Here is a 16,776-nt window from a genome sequence, read left to right as displayed (position 1 = left end):
ACAAAATCCTCTCATGTGGTTGAAAACTCTGGGCTCTGGGAGATACCCTCACGTCGCTCAGATGGCAAAGAAATATCTTTCCATCCCCGGATCATCAGTGCGCTCTGAACGCGTATTTTCCACCGCTGGGAATATAGTAAATAAAAAGAGATCAGCACAAGCCCCTTCAAATGTGGACCGTCTTGTGTTTTTGGTAAATAACCTGTAGGCCTGGAGGTCTGATCCTACGCCAGTGATAGCACAGTCAGTTTTGTTTCCTTTTTTTATACAAGCACCAAGAATGGAAGTAGCCTTTTTCAGTTTTAATAGCACTTCATTTTTTATGAACCTCAGGGTATAAGTTATTTGTTGTCATATTTTTTTTCACATTAAACGGAAATATTACTAAAGTGTAGGCTCCTGTACTTCAGTGAATATATATTCATTAATAAAGTGGGTAGAAAAGTTCCATGTTTACGGCAGCTCGCTCAGAGCGTTCAGTTCTATACTGTAAAAATGTTTCTGAAGCCTGCTACATTTGGTTATGCGTAGAGAGCGTGACGGTGCGGGCAATAATACGTTCAAGGTTGTCAAATGTTTTAACTTGAATTAAAAAAAAAACAAGTACTTAATATGTATCTTTGTATTAATTTGTCCTGTTATTGACTTAATGCATGTTATTGACAACATGCGCAACCAGATATATATATATTTTTTTGGCAATTAAAAAAAAAGAAAAAAAAGATTTTCGAATATTGGAGGTGGAGTTAAGAGGGAATATTCAAACGTCATTTTTGAGCAATTTTGACAGCCCTAGTAGCCAATCAGAGCCAGTGTTTTTACTCATGTGACCGCGCGCGCATTGTAAGCAACTCAAATTTAATGAAGCACCTCATAACGACACACATCTAAAAAATCTGAATTATTTGATATATAGCAACTTTTTTTTTTAACAGTAAAGCAAATAGTTACTTTCATTGGTAATTAGTTATTTTTATTATAGAATAATTCAGTTACTAACGCAGTTACTTTTTGGAACAAGTAGTGAGTAATTATAACGAATTACTTTTTTAAAGTAACGTTCCCAACACTGTTAGACAGTAATGTAAATATTGTGATTATTACACCAGAATATCCCATTAGTATACTCTCAATATATATATGATTAAATCATCAAGTCTGATCTAGTTTATTTATAGTAAATCAGTGATATTTATCAACCATAACTTTATGTAAATCATCATCAGATATAAAATAAACTAGATTCAGCAGCAATAAAAACACTATTGTAGTTAGTTTTGCTTTTCATGTGCTTTTTATTTTTTTTCTAAAATAATTTTATTTATTATTTATTATTATTAAATGAAGAAATAAATAAATGATATACAATAACACTAATGGAGTGACCCATATAATCAAACATGTTTCATAAAATATCAGCTCTATGAGTCAGCAGATATTGTAGATTTTTATAATGAATAAATGTTATTAATGAATCACATTCTGGTGATGATTTATTCAGTTCAATTTGTGTTTGTAAGGAACCTGTTTACACTTTAAGTTGAGAATTGTTTTTCACTTATGTATTGTTTTTATTTATCGTACTTTGACCCAAGCCAAATGTAAAAGATTGTTGCAACATAGAGTAAATAATTGTAGGATTTATCATCCGATTAGTCGGTTAATTGTTTCAATAATCAATGACTAGTCGACTATTAAAATAGTCATTAGTTGCAGCCCTAGACTCTACACCATGGCACTAGCATTGAGATGCAGAAAGCAAAAGTAACCAATAAATAATGTAAATACAGTACACTGACTAAAATGAAATATATATGATAAAATAACTAATAGCTTTCATGTTTTTCATGATGTAGGCTGTCAATCACTGAGTTTCCTGGTTTTACCCCTTGGCCATGTTTACACGATTTTATTTATGTTAATTTATTTTACTTTGAAATGTGACCAGCAATGTCTTGTTTTAAGATTCACTAGGATTTAACTACAGTGAAAACAATTGATATTATTTATTTTAATTGTATTTTTTTTGTGTTCTTTAAAACCGTATTTCAAGATTGTGCCTTTTTGTAAGACTCTACGTTTAAATATCGTTAATAAATGGCTTATAATATCACATAAGTCATTATTTCAAAATTCCTCTCAACTTTTAACAATTGTTTTTTAAACACCAGTGGGCTTCTCTACCCCCAGACTTAGCACGTTTTCTGGGGGAAACCCTGGGTCAGAACCCAAAAGTGGGTCATGAACAGCTGGTCAAAATAAATAAATACTTAAGTTAATGCCTCATGATGGACTTGTCTTTTATTTTGAAATAAACTTTTCTTTTGATAGGCATGCTGTGAAATGCATGTTGCACAGGAAAATATATAGATTTATATTTTTAAAAATATTATGTGTGTGTGTGTTGTCGACAGCTATTTTTGAAAGACTAAATTTTGTTGGTTGAGTTCTAAAAAAAGTGTGTCATGATTTAATGACTGTGGCAAAATGTGGGTCACAGGGTGAGACCAGTTGAGAACCTGGTTTACAGGATAATAAATGAAATTACTATTAATTACAGTATTGGTTATTTACAAACTTTAAATAAAATATTAATAAAATTTAAAAAAAAAATAAACAGTATTTTTGTTAATAGTTCTTCTGTAGTACTTAAGATAAAGTATCTTCTTAACAATATTTGCTATAGTAAATAGAGAGCCCTAATAAAGACTGTCCACAGGGTTATTGGTGTTATTGTTGACGCTTCCTTTGGGGGTGTGACTTTGTAGACGGTCCCTGCCCACTCCTTAGCTCATTAACATAAAGTGTGTTTTTCTGTAGTTTGTTCTCTGTGTTCCACTGAGTACACACAGGTTGTTCCACCTTTACATCGTCACATATTGATAGAGAAATGTGAGTGTGAATGAAGTGGGTCACCAGTTAAACTAGTCTCCAGTGTGTGTGTAACAGCGGATGAATGTGGTGAGTGAGTGAGTGAATGAATGGAAACACACGGAGTGTTCTAACCTCTTCCTTCACAGAGCACACATCTGAAAACTCCTCCGTTTCTTCTTCTCCGCTTTTCTCCATCTTTGGAGCAAACATTCCGTCCCACACATGGTCGGGATGACGAAGCTCCTCCAGCACAGCTTTCCTCCTGCAGCCTTCATCATCATCATCATCATCACTGTCCGTCTTACTCATACTCAGCTTCACTTCCCTCAATAATATTTGTTCCTTTTCCTCTTCTTCTTCTAGTTTAACGGTAGTCATCATCCAGCTCTGTCCGTCCTCCATTTCACTGCTTTGTTCCTGACTCTAGCTGGTTGCCAGATACAACCGATGATTCCCCGCATGAAATATGTTGAATATCCACAGAAATGCCCTAAAAACCATCCGTTCATCATCCAAATAAAACATAAATATCACCTTTAACCAACGTTAAACTGTTTGATCACAAAGTTAGTTATTTTATAATCTCACAATCAGCGGGAAAATACTCAACCTGGCAACCACTCTCAACTTTTGCGCTGACGTCACAACCAGCGTTTTTTAGCAACTTAATTGACAAGCCAGTCAGAATAAATGTGTTTAATGGTGATTTAAGAGTGAATAAAGTAGTTACAGCCTGAAGGATTTGGTCTGTGGATGATTTAATGGATTTCAGAGGAAATTTGTTGAGTATAAATTAATTCATGAATAAATTATCATTGGTTTGTTCTCAGAAATAATATATATTTTAGATTAATATTGTACGAGCAGTGAAAATAAAGTCACTGTGTAGATCACATTAAATCCAGAGTTGCATTTGCCTTGTTTAAATTTTTTTTGTTATTTAAATTATTATTGTTATATTATATTTTTTAAGGAAATTTCATTACCATAATGTTTTTCTTCTTCCTTTGAAAATAAATTCTTTTTTTTTTTTTACAAGTTATTAACTCTGATTTTAGTAAAAAATATTCTGATGATATATTTGTGTTTGCTGAAAGCTAAAGAAAGTCAATTTAAACTGTTAAATAATATCTACACATGTAATGATTTCTTACATCAAATGTTTATTAAATGAGATCCATTATTCGTCCCACAAGAGGAAATTTAAATTTCAGTTTCATCTCCGTCCAAGAAACATGAAAACACAATCACATAAAACATGGAGGACAGGAGGTATATTTATATTTATAGTAAGACAGTTGAGCTTTGTTTTGTTTACATGTAAGTATGGTACACTCAAAAGATGTAACCACATTTGATATTATTTTATAAGTAATTGTTTTGATGCCACTTATTATTATTATTATTATTATTATTATTATTATTATTATTATTATTATTATTATTATTATTATTGTGTACTTAGTAAAAGTAGTCCTGTATAAATACTATTGTAGAGGAGCGGAACCTTCGGCACTATAGATTGCAGTTCCCCGGTTACATTAGTGTGACTCACTTCCTGTTTCCGCTCATACGTAATCTGGGAGAAGACGAGTGTGCATCGTGGTTCCTACTCTAACACTCTACATGTACTTTACAGGTTAGTGCTTGGTTTAAAACAACTGTTAATGAAAGCTTTAGGCTTTCATTACTTATAAGTCACTTTGTTTTGATAAGTTGTGCAACTTGTGATGTCAGTTTTATAGACTTTAACAGCGGTAGAGCCGAGCCGCCTCGCCACGGTAGTATCGCGATATTTAGTGTAATTCCCGCTATAGTTAAAGGTATTGTGGACGATGTTTAAAAAAAGAAACGCTCTCTCCACATTTTGGAAAAAAACAAAAAAAATGCGCATGCGCAACACGCCTACGTGTGCGGGAGAGCGTGCACGAGCCCCGTTTTCCTCGTGCACAGCTCTGTTTACAAGTTGGTGTGGACATCGGTCATACAAGCTTACCTTACAAAAGAAGATTTGCACTTTTCCCACTATGTCAGACTCGCCACCGGTAAGTGAAAATCTATTTTCAAAGGACCCGGTGCGCACCGGGCACGAGCACGTACGACGGCCTTTAGTAAACATGATTGACAATTAGGAGGACCAATAGTCTTGATGATCCACCCGGAAGCTAAACATCGTCTACAATACCTTTAATATATATAGCTAGAGGCACCGAAGGGTAACTGAATTTTGCACTATTTACATGGAAACCTATAGCACATTAAAGCTGCAGTATGTGTCAATTTCTGTTGTTACAATAAGTCATCTGGAAATGTAATAAGCAGTTGTTACATATGGTTTTGGATAACAAAAGATGAGTGAACATGGAATTGCACTTTATTTTGATTTAATTCATCATTGTTTGTACTGGATATTGAAAGCACTGAACTGTATTATTGTAAATGAGCTTCAAAGAGAGAATTAATATACGCAATCTGGGAAAAGACGATTGTGCAGCGTGGTTCCTACTCTTATACTCTACATGTACTTTACAGACATTCTCTTTGTTAACGTGGACACCGTGCCAGCCGGGGCCCGTAATATAAGCACACAAATATGTTACAGATTTCATTACAGGATTATATTTTTGGTCTGGATTCTGGTTTTCAGATTAAGTTTGTTTTGAAGAAAAGTTTTATTTTTGTAAAACTACATTTTTCATTCACAAAAGTATATATTTAAAGCTGCTTTCACATTTTCTAAATGAGTTAAACATGTTTTTAACTCATTAAGTTAGTGGTCAAAAGTTTTCCCAATTCTTAATATAATTTACATAATGTACAAATATTTTAAGTGCCAAAAAATACAAATATAATATAAAGACAGGGATACAAAGTGGTGGATTGAGCGGTGCTGTTCTAATCTACTCACCGACAAAAAAATTAAACATTCCTGTGGCACACACACAGCCTACTCAAAGGGTAAACAAATAAATAAATAAATAACAAAAAAATTTTAACTAAAATTTGCTAAATAAAAATCGTTCTTATCTACAAATTCAATGAATCAATTAAATCTATTTTTTGTCCAGCCATAGCTAGAGGCACAGGAGAGTAACTGAGTTTTGCGCTATTTACATAGAAACCTATAGCACATTAAAGCTGCAGTATGTGTACATTTCTGGTATTACAATCAGTCATCTGGAAATGTAATAAGCAGTAATTACATATGGTTTTGGATAACAAAAGATGAATGAATATAGAATTGCATTCTATTTTGACTTAATTTGTCATTGTTTGTACTGGACATTGAAATGTATTGTAAATGAGCTTCAAAGAGAATTAATATACACTAGGGATGTAACGATTAATCGTAAGGCAGTTAAAAATCGATTCATAGGTATCACGGTTGATATCGATTTTCTGAAAATTGAATCGCAGTACCTTTTTAAACCAGCAGAGTGTAGGCGGCGGGTGGAGTCTGCTAATACTTTCTTTCTGGCTGCCTTCTACTCTTAAATATGTTAATAAATGATTCATTACCCCTTTAGCACCGAAAGAATATCTGTAATATTACGTGAATATCTGTAAAAGTCACGTTTTTCTATTAGCTCTGTCTGCTAGCATAGCTTCTCTTCTTCACTGCAAGATATCTGCATGCCAACCGACCACTGTGTTACCAACGCCCTCTGCTGGTCCAAACAAATATGACGTAAATCAGTGCAATGACGTTTTTTTTTTTTTAAAGTCCAATTGTTAAGGCACAAAATACATTTTCAGTTTCACTTTTAAAAAGAAAAAGAACTATTATGCAGTTTTGCATTTTTTATTATAGAACCAGAATTTAAATTAATAGGCTTCATTTTCATTTCTATTATTCCTTTATTTATTTCATTCAAGATTTTTTTTTTTAGTTAAATTGCATTGTTTTGAATTGTTTATCAAGGAATTCTTTTGACAATGAAAAATAAAAGGAAAATAGTACAGTATTTCCTAGTTTTTTTCCCAAAAAAAAAATTTGTCTACAGTCCCATTTTGTAAAATAAATCGTGACAGAATCGTATCATGAACCCAGTATCAAGAATCGAATCGTATCGGGAGTTGAGTGAATCGTTACATCCCTAATATACACAATCTGGTAAAAGACAAGAGTGCTGTGTGGTTCCTACTCTTAAACTCTACATGTACTTTCCAGTGTTTTGCAGACATTCTCTTTGTTAACGTGGTCACTGACCGGGACTCGTAACATAGGCAGGACCCTAAAAGCTCATCCTGTACATTGCTTTGGTTAATGACTTATCTTTTAATATAACCCTTAGTAAGATAATGTACTTTCATGTGATTAACTGAATTTATAATGTTCATGTTTTTAAAAAAATATTTAAACAGATATGGACAAATCAACATGAAGGGGAAAAAACCCAAGATTTATTAATTGTAAGATTATTATACGTTAATATTACCTTGTTCTGATTACATTTTCCTGCATGGTGAAACACATTTATTAGCTCTTATTAGGGGTGGGCGATATGGGAAAAACATATCACGATTTTTTATTTGTAAAATCACGATCACGAAGTAGACTATTTTAAAGTTATTTATTAATAAAACAAATTAATTCACCTACTTAAAACTGTCGCCCTAAATAAGAAAAAATGAATAAAAGATCATTTAAGACACAGTCATTTTCTAATAATTTTAAAAAATGTATGTAAGTTATTTATCAAACTGGTTCCAAGTACAATTAACATCAAACAAAAAGGGTGACAAGTTATTTTAGTCTCAGTGTTTTTACTTTGTTTAACTAAAGTGGTGTTAGCATTAGCATCATAACAAGGCATCATATCAGTCTAGTGATTTGTTTGTTATTGAGTAACACTCATATTAATAAAATCCTACTTTAAACAGTGTTTGAACGCCTCATTTCACACAGTTTATACAATCATATCCTTTATAAGATAAAACGTTACTGCTTTGGTTACATTAGGCCTGGGTGATATTACGGAGCGTACTTCTGACCTGTTTAAGCACTTAATAATTCTTTGGTGTCTGTAATGCTGACATGCTGACTAGTAGTGGTGCAACGGATCAAAAAACGAACGGTTCTGATCGTATCACGGTTTTCATTCACGGATCAGATCATTTTTCTGATCAGCAGAAAAAAAAGAAAAATACCAGACGAATAACTTTACTCTCCATTTATTTAGTAGAACACTTAGTGCAACATTTCTCTGCTCATTAAATACAAACAACATTTAACTTGAGGTGTCAATCCAATGCTTAAATAACATTTTTAATCATATAAAGTGTAATATAAGGCATGATACATCATCCTTTAAACAGGTAATTACCTGTAATTACATACACATAAATGTATAGTAATTACAGGTAATTTACCTGTAATTACCATACACATAAGTGTATGAAAAAAAAAAACTAGTTATGACACCTTCTTTTTTGAACATGGAGAGTGAATTAAAAACGAGCCTATGCCCACATCATCAAAAAGAATGAAAGAAGAAAAAAAAGCAGATCTGAGTTTATAATTTAAATTTCCTACAATAGTCAAGGATGGCCATCTGGACTAGAGCTAATATTTATTTAATAAGAGCTTTAAAAGACATGGATGGAGACATGACGACATTCATACAGACTTATTACGCACACAGAACTGTTCCTTTCTCTGCCTCCCTCTGTGTGTCTCTCTCTCTTCAACTCTCACACAATCACACACAGATACACAGCCAGGAGCGTGAACCACATGTACGTGGGTACGGTCGCTTTGTCGCGTGCGCGCGCGCACACACGGACGTCGCAAATGGAACAGGCTTCATCGAGGCATTACTAATAATGATTTTTAAAAAAAATAAATATTTCTTCCGTCAACCAATCCGCAGTCCACGTGTGTGCCGAACCGTTCTTCTCTGTTCTGGTGGGTTAAAAACATCCGCCAGAAACGTGTCCGTCTGTAATACCGGTCCGTCGGAAACACTTCCGTTGTGGCCATTTTGCATTCGTGTTGTGACCTTTTTGCGTTTGTGTTCATTTCTTTAAATGCATTCACTTGACACTGTCCAAAGTAATATTTATCCATCATATTGGCTCTCATTATGATGAAATCACTTTTTATCAATAATTTACATTTTTTTTAAAAACAGAACACGTTTCTGTGTCTTTTTAAGAGATATACAGTATTTGTTGTGTGGATGGGAAGTAGCAGGTTATAGACCAGAAATGAGGGTATTTTATATTGACTGTTTTCTGTTTCCATCTTAACATATAATGTCTATGTTTCCACAGGAGAATCAACAGAAGTGTAAATGACATGGATGGCAGCACTGCACAACAACAGGTCAGTGTTGAAATCATTGATGTCTCATGTTATTTTATTTTTCTATTGAGATCATAACCAGAGCATTGAGGCCATCTTATGTCATTATATTCCTAATGAAATATTTGATCATCTTTAAAGTTAAGAAGCACATCAACATGCTGATGAATTGTTGACTTATAACTAGCGTACCGTAGTTTAATGAGATTTGCAAAATGTTTTAGTGTCAATATTAAGTTTTCAAACAGTGGCTAAAATAACAGGTCATTTATTTTATATCATTTTAAAAGATGTAACAAAAATGTTTGAAATAACAGCAAAGCATAACAACAGGTTACATATTTTTAATTTTTATTTTGCAGAAATTCTGTACATGAATTGAGTTAACAGTAGCATAACTTAACATCTGCATTGTTTCACCTCATGAATTAAATTCAGAGGGTCCAGCTCTGATAGTGGGGTCTCCTAACCCTCTTCCCCTGGTCAGGGGTCTGTAACCTTTACTCTACAAGGAACCATTTAACCTCATCTCACCTGGATTAAAGTCCTCCTGGAGCCATAAATACCTTCTCTATGAGGACAATACAGTGTATTATATTATATACAGTTATAATTATATAGAATAATGTTTGATTAAATTTGTTTTGATTTTTTTTTTTTATTGATCATGTAAATAGAAACCTAAGAACAGCTTAAAATAAAATAAATCAACATCAAGAAATAAAACAGTATCTTTCATCTTCAAATTCTTACACATCTCAGTTTACATGAACATAGAGCTCGGCCATTTTGCCTAAAAAAAATCTCAGATTTTTAAAAAGAAAAATTCAAGTTTCGATTTGATTTTCAATATTTTTTTAATGCACTTTAAAATGAGTGCAGACATCAGATTTATTGTCAAAAGTGCAACTTTATTTCTGTGATTGTCCTCAAGAGTTAAAATGCATAGAATAATCTCAAAATAAAAGTAAATAAGGCTGTTATTCAACAATTTCAAACTTTAATCCAGGTTTAAGCAAAAGTGCAACAACAACTTCACAGTAGCTTAAATTTTCTGATTAAGAAATCATATAACTACATATTCTATAACATTACAGTTAAAAAAATAACAAACTCTTTCCTTATCATCTCAGCATAGTGTGAATAAAAAAAGTGAACATGCCTGTGGCACACACACACATATAGCCTACTCAATGGGTAAACAAATCTAAACAAAGAGGAGGCAGGCTCACATCGGAACGCGAAAAAGAAAAAAAAAACTGGTGGGAAAAAAAATAAATATCTAAATATTAATTGAAACTCAAATTTTTTAATTAAAAATTGTTTTTATCTACAAATTTGATTCATCGATTAAATCGTTTTTTTTTTTTTACGTAACCAGGATACAAAAAGCATGTAACTGTAATCTGTGACAGTATATTAAAAATGTGTAATCAGATTACATGTTGTTTTATTTTTGTAAAAACAGGGATTATTTTGAGGGATTACATTTTAAAAGCAAGCAGAATATGCATCAGTGCATCAACACACAGTGCACGTTCACTACAACAAAAGAACACGTAAAACAAGCTGTAACAATCTTGTGATGACGTAAACAGCGCGGACACCGTGCGCTTGTCTGGAAACAGACCAACGTGTCCGTGGACTCACAGAGCTGAAGAGTTTTCTAAACAGAGTTGATGGATCAGTACGTGTGTTTTATGTTTCTGTGTCACATCAACACTGTAGTACCGTGGGACCTCTACACAACAATCTGAAGCAGGGCACGTATGGCGTTATATTTGTGCCACAACTCTGCTGTCAGTGCACGTCTGAACTTTATCACGACTGTAAATGGTCCACGTTATAAAGATTATCTGTTGATTGGATTAAAAGTAAACCAGCGAGTTAAAGATATGTACACAGAGCTGTGTGTGCATCTAAAGAAATAAATATAACCAATAGAAGCTGATTTTTCATCAATAACTTTAATGCACTTTGTGTTTTAATTAGATAAAATATTTAATGTGACTCTTCCAACAGCTCAGTTATAGGCCTGTACAACATTATTTAATGTATGAGTGGGGTCAGGTTCAACTATTTTATTTTATATTGTTGGAATGTCTGTGCTAAATAAACATTTTCTTATTTTTAATTTATTTATTCTTTAAAGCATTAACATTAATTTATACAATTGCAATGTTTTAATTTTAGTGGGGGGATGTAGCTCAGTGGTAGAGCGCATGCTTTGCATGTATGAGGCCCCAGGTTCAATCCCTGGAATCTCCAAAAAACAAGAACTCATGGATTGTGAAGTTCTGTGCCTTCTTTCTGCAATGGGTGTTTGTCACATTTTTTTCATTTTTCATGCCATTCTGCATATTAATCCCAGTTTAAGTGTGCACATCATATTTAGACTAGTTTTTAGGGTCTTTTGATAGCCTTTTCTCAGAAAAAAAAAAACAACTCCAAATTTTTTCAAGTCTTATGCCTTACTATTATTTTACCTCCGATTTTGGGCATTTGCAACTTTTTTCTCATTTTTTTTCCTCATTTTTAATTACAAAAACAGGGGATGTAGCTCAGTGGTAGAGTGCATGCATAGCATGTATGAGGCCTCAGGTTCAATCCCTGGCATTTCCAAAGAACAAAAGCTCATGCATTGTGAAGTTCTTTGCCTTCTTTCTGCAATGGGTGTTTGTCACATATTTTTCATGCCCTTTTGCATTTTAATCCCAGTTTAAGTGTTCACATCATATTTAGACTAGTTTTTAGGGTCTTTTGATAGACTTTTCTCAGAAAAAGCCAAATCTAATTTTTTTCAAGTCTTATGCCTTACTATTGCCTTCCCTCTGATTGTGTGCATTTGCAACTTTTTGCTCATTTTTTTTTTCTCATTTTTTGTGAACACAATTGGGGATGTAGCTCAGTGGTAGAGTGCATGCTTCGCATGTATGAGACCCCCAGGTTCAATCCCTGGCATCTCCAAGAAACAAAAACTCAATGTTTGTGAACTTGTATGCTTTTTTTCTGCAATGGGTGTTTGTCACATTTTTCATGCTCTTCTGCATTTTAATCCCAGTTTAAGTGTTCACATCATATTTAGACTAGTTTTTAGGGTACTTTTGATAGCCTTTTCTCAGAAAAATCCAAATCTCAATTTTTTTCAAGTCTTATGCCTTACTATTGCCTTCCCTCCGATTGTGGGCATTTGCAACTTTTTGCTCATTTTTTTTTTCTCATTTTCTGGGAACACAATTGGGAATGTAGCTCAGTGGTAGAGCACATGCTTTGCATGTATGAGGCCCCAGGTTCAATCCCTGGCATCTCCAAAAAACAATAACTTATGGGTTGTGAAGTTCTATGCCTTCTTTCTAAATTGGGTGTATATCATATTTTTCTCATTTTTTATGCTCTTCTGCATTTTAATCCCAGTTTTAATGTGCACATCATATTTAGACTAGTTTTTAGGGTCTTTTGATAGCCTTTTCTCATAAAGAAAAAAAAAAAATCCAAATTTTTCCAAGTCTTATGCCTTACGATTATGCCGTACGATTTTGGGCATTTGCAACTTTTTGCTCATTTTTTTTTTTCCTCATTTTTTGTGTACACAATTGGGGATGTAGCTCAGTGGTAGAGTGCATGCTTAGCATGTATGAGGCCCCAGGTTCAATCCCTGGCATCTCCAAGGAACAAAAACTCATGGATTGTGAAGTTCTATGACTTCTTTCTGAATTGGGTGTTTGCCACTTTTAATCAATTTTCATGCCATTCTGCATTTTAATTCCAGTTTAAGTGTGCACATCGTATTTAGACTAGTTTTTAGAGTCTTTTGATAGCCTTTTCTCAAAAAAAAAAAAAAAAGAAAACCAATTTTTTTTAAGTCTTATGCCTCATTATTACCCTACCTCCGATTTTGGGCATTTGCAACTTTTTTCTCAATTTTTTTTTTCTCATTTTTTGTTTAGAGGACAGGGGATGTAGCTCAGTGGTAGAGCGCATGCTTTGCATGTATGAGGCCCCAGGTTCAATCCCTGGCATTTCCAAAAAACAAAATCTCATGGATTGTGAAGTTCTTTGCCTTCTTGCTGAATTGGGTGTTTGTCACATTTTTCTCATTTGTTATGCTCTTCTGCATTTTAATCCCAGTTTAAGTGTGTATATCATATTTAGACTAGTTTTTAGGGTCTTTTGATAGCCTTTTCTCAAAATAAAAAAAAATCCCAAATTTTTCAAGTCTTATGCCTTTTTATTACCTTAAGTCCAATTCTGGGCATTTGCAACTTTTTTCTCATTTTTTTCTCCTCATTTTTCATCAAGATCACAGGGGATGTAGCTCAGTGGTAGAGCGCATGCTTAGCATGTATGAGGCCCCAGGTTCAATCCCTGGCATCTCCAAAAAACAATAACTCATGGGTTGTGAAGTTCTATGCCTTCTTTCTAAATTGGGTGTATATCATATTTTTCTCATTTTTTATGCTCTTCTGCATTTTAATCCCAGTTTAAGTGTGCACATCATATTTAGACTAGTTTTTAGGGTCTTTTGATAGACTTTTCTCATAAAGAAAAAAAAAAATCTTAATTTTTTCAAGTCTTATGCCTTACCATTGCCTTCCCTCCGATTGTGGGCATTTGCAACTTTTTGCTCATTTTTTTTTTTCTCATTTTTTGTTTGATGTTAATCGTACTTGGAACCAGTTTGATAAGTTGCTTACATACAATTTAAATGATCTTTTATTCCTTCTTTTCCATTTAGGGCGATGATTTTAAGTAAGTTTGTTTTATTAATAAATCACTTTAAAATGGTCTAAATTATTTGAATGAAAAAAAACTGTGATAAAATTGTGATTGTGAATCGCCCACCCCTCTGCTCAGGTCATGTTCACTGTGGTCGGTTGGCATGCAGATATCTTGCAGTGAAGAAGAGATGCTATGCTAGCAGACAGAGCTCATAGAAAAACATGACTTTTACAGATATTCACGTAATATTACCGAAATTTTTTGCTGCTAAAGGGGTAAGGAATCATTTATGAACGTGTTTAAAAGTAGAAGGCGGCCAGATAGAAAGTATTAGCAGATTACGCCCGCCGCCAACTCTTCTGGATAGCAAATTTAAATTTTCACAGTATCGATGTGAATCCTGATACCTATGAATCGATTTTTAACTGCCTTACGATTAATCGTTACATCCCTAATGAAATTCAATTATTAATGTAAATATTCAAATTTTTACTAATGCACCAAGATAAAGCTGTTGTTTCTACTATTTACATCATTAGTTTTAATGAGTGTTTTTCATATCCAAGTAAAATTGGTACTGCTTTATATCCTTAAATCAATCAAAAGTGAATCGAGAATCGTGAATCAAATCGAATCGGGCACTTGTTATTCTAATCGATACCCAGCCCTAATGATACTGATACCATTGCTATTTTTATGACACCACAGTTTTACCGTATTACCGCCCATGCCTAGTGTGTGTGTGGAGTGAATTTCTCCCTGACGCGGTGTCAGTTTGGGCTGAAACTTTTTTAACAGCTTCCACATAGTGGTGTAACAATACATTGATCCACATCAATTAATTAATTAACGATTCATTTACATTGATGCACAATGAAGACATGGATAAACATCGTCATCTTTAAGATACACCTTTATTTTGAAATAAACATACGTCCCTGCCACTATTTCCTGGTTGGAAATAGACTGTAGCTCCGGTGTTAGCCCCGCCCCATCGCGACCAACAAATGAATGATGAACCTTTTCCATCAGTGTTATATGGTTGGGTTTAGATCTTAACTTGTCATGTGGCAGTAGATTAATGCCCTACATACCTACATGACATGTGACCTTTCATCTACAATAGTTTAAAGTAGGGATGTTCCATTCTGATATAGATATCTGATACTAGTCCAATATTAGTAAAAAACTATTATCACATTATATAGGTCTGCATCTAAAATGTGTGATATAAACACTCTGATCTAATCAGTTCATTCCATACTCCGCTCCAGCTTTTCTAATTAATAGGTCAGTTTTTTTCTTTTTCTTTTTTTCCTCAACGTTGCAGAATCGGTAAAGTTAAACTGTTTCCACTGAAGACCTTCATTTTCCTCCACATCATGTGATCTCTGAACAAACTGATAGTTTTAGTCAATTTCAAAGTGATGACACTGCAAAGGATGGATGAATATTTCTAGATCCTTCATGTTCATTCTGTCTCTTCCATCCTTCAGGTGGAGCTGATTCCATGCTGATGTTACAGGTGAATGGAGGATTGTGGAACCACTCAGCCGTGACAGCAAACATGGACTCCTCAGAAAAGGTGAGAAATGAGTGGAACAAAACCAGTGAATGTAGAACCAGTGAAAGACACCATTATGGGTGTACTCATACTGCCAGCTCAGGCTGTTCCAAGCTCACAGCAGGAATTCCCCCTCCCTGTCCCTTTTCTGGCACGGTACAACGGACGTGATCACCAGCTCAACTCAGTTCCCACAGAGAAACTAGTCATCTCGTTCATTTACGACACACATGGCATTACGTCATCATTAAGCGACTCTGTTCATACCTGTCAAGTTTTGGATTTGAAAATAAGGAAATTTTTCTGGCGTCCACTACGAAGCCGTCCCACCCGCCCAACCAAGCTCCAGTATTTTATTTATTTTTTTCCGGAAAAGAAAGATATATAATACAAAATAAATACTAATGAATAAAAAACAAAATTAAACAAAAACGTATGTCAAAAATAAAGATACAATTAAAAGGTAGATATAAATTGTAGTGACAGTGATTATTCTGACTGTCACAGTCATCATATTTCCCCTCAGGGATCAATGGTTTACTGAATCTGATCAGGTTTATTGTTTAGGTTATTTTAAATTAAGTTTATCAAAACTTAATTTAAATGGTCCTGATGACATCATTCTAGACCATAATGATTACACAAAAACAAATGGAGGCAAGGATGCATCAGTTATTTCACCACTAGGGGTCAGAATATTTGACAGTATCAGAAGTTATCATTAATCTACGATGTTTCAGACTCTACAATCCCTGGTATTGATGGTCTAGTACACACATTATCAGTGCTCCCCAGAACATTTCCCCATAAAAAAACATTCCTTGCCTCACGGTGACAGCGTTTCATGTTGATTCTGTCCATTTCCGCGTTTAACCGTTTTCATTGGTCGATTCCGTGATTTATAGTTCCCTATTGGTGTTCAGCTGCAGCTGAGGGGAGGGGCTTCACGTGTGTCTGTTTATGTCTGCAGCAGCGAATGAAGTTGTCAATTGAAACAGGTGAGGGGGAAAAAACTAGAGATGAACCATAGATATATTAAGAGATGGACATGGTGCTGTTAATATCGATACCTTTGTGAGAAAGTATAGTATCCGATACTAACTTTTTGGTATTGACACTTTATTTAGTTTTTTGACAACACTATTCTTACCAGTGGGAAAGTTCTTGATGATATATCTCTGCTAATCACGTCCGTAACGTGCATACAGCTCTGAGCACAGATATATAGAAGGTAGATGAACCACTCCTCATGAAAAAACAATGTTCAGCTCCATCCACAGTATGAAAAAAATGATTGAACCATGAAGAAAAC

General features: G+C 34.1%; 1 long non-coding RNA gene and 6 other non-coding genes across 7 annotated transcripts; all 7 read left to right on the top strand.

Annotated features, from left to right (window-relative positions):
* The first annotated feature begins 4,423 nt into the window (after window positions 1-4,423).
* LOC114460833 (uncharacterized) lies at window positions 4,424-16,384 on the top strand. Its single transcript, XR_003673760.1, has 4 exons — window positions 4,424-4,513; window positions 9,151-9,202; window positions 15,397-15,485; window positions 16,370-16,384. It is a non-coding gene; the product is annotated as an uncharacterized LOC114460833 (long non-coding RNA).
* trnaa-ugc (transfer RNA alanine (anticodon UGC)) lies at window positions 11,378-11,449 on the top strand. Its single transcript has one exon. It is a non-coding gene; the product is annotated as a tRNA-Ala (tRNA).
* Window positions 12,076-12,148, top strand: trnaa-cgc (transfer RNA alanine (anticodon CGC)). Its single transcript has one exon. It is a non-coding gene; the product is annotated as a tRNA-Ala (tRNA).
* On the top strand, window positions 12,421-12,492 carry trnaa-ugc (transfer RNA alanine (anticodon UGC)). Its single transcript has one exon. It is a non-coding gene; the product is annotated as a tRNA-Ala (tRNA).
* trnaa-agc (transfer RNA alanine (anticodon AGC)) lies at window positions 12,777-12,848 on the top strand. Its single transcript has one exon. It is a non-coding gene; the product is annotated as a tRNA-Ala (tRNA).
* On the top strand, window positions 13,135-13,206 carry trnaa-ugc (transfer RNA alanine (anticodon UGC)). Its single transcript has one exon. It is a non-coding gene; the product is annotated as a tRNA-Ala (tRNA).
* trnaa-agc (transfer RNA alanine (anticodon AGC)) lies at window positions 13,487-13,558 on the top strand. The gene has a single exon. It is a non-coding gene; the product is annotated as a tRNA-Ala (tRNA).
* Window positions 16,385-16,776: the final 392 nt, after the last annotated feature.

Source organism: Gouania willdenowi, unplaced genomic scaffold (genome assembly GCF_900634775.1).
Source record: "Gouania willdenowi unplaced genomic scaffold, fGouWil2.1 scaffold_7_arrow_ctg1, whole genome shotgun sequence".
Taxonomy (NCBI): domain Eukaryota; kingdom Metazoa; phylum Chordata; class Actinopteri; order Blenniiformes; family Gobiesocidae; genus Gouania; species Gouania willdenowi.
The sequence above is the reverse complement of the archived record's forward strand: the minus strand, read 5'-3'. Positions and strand labels throughout refer to the sequence as shown.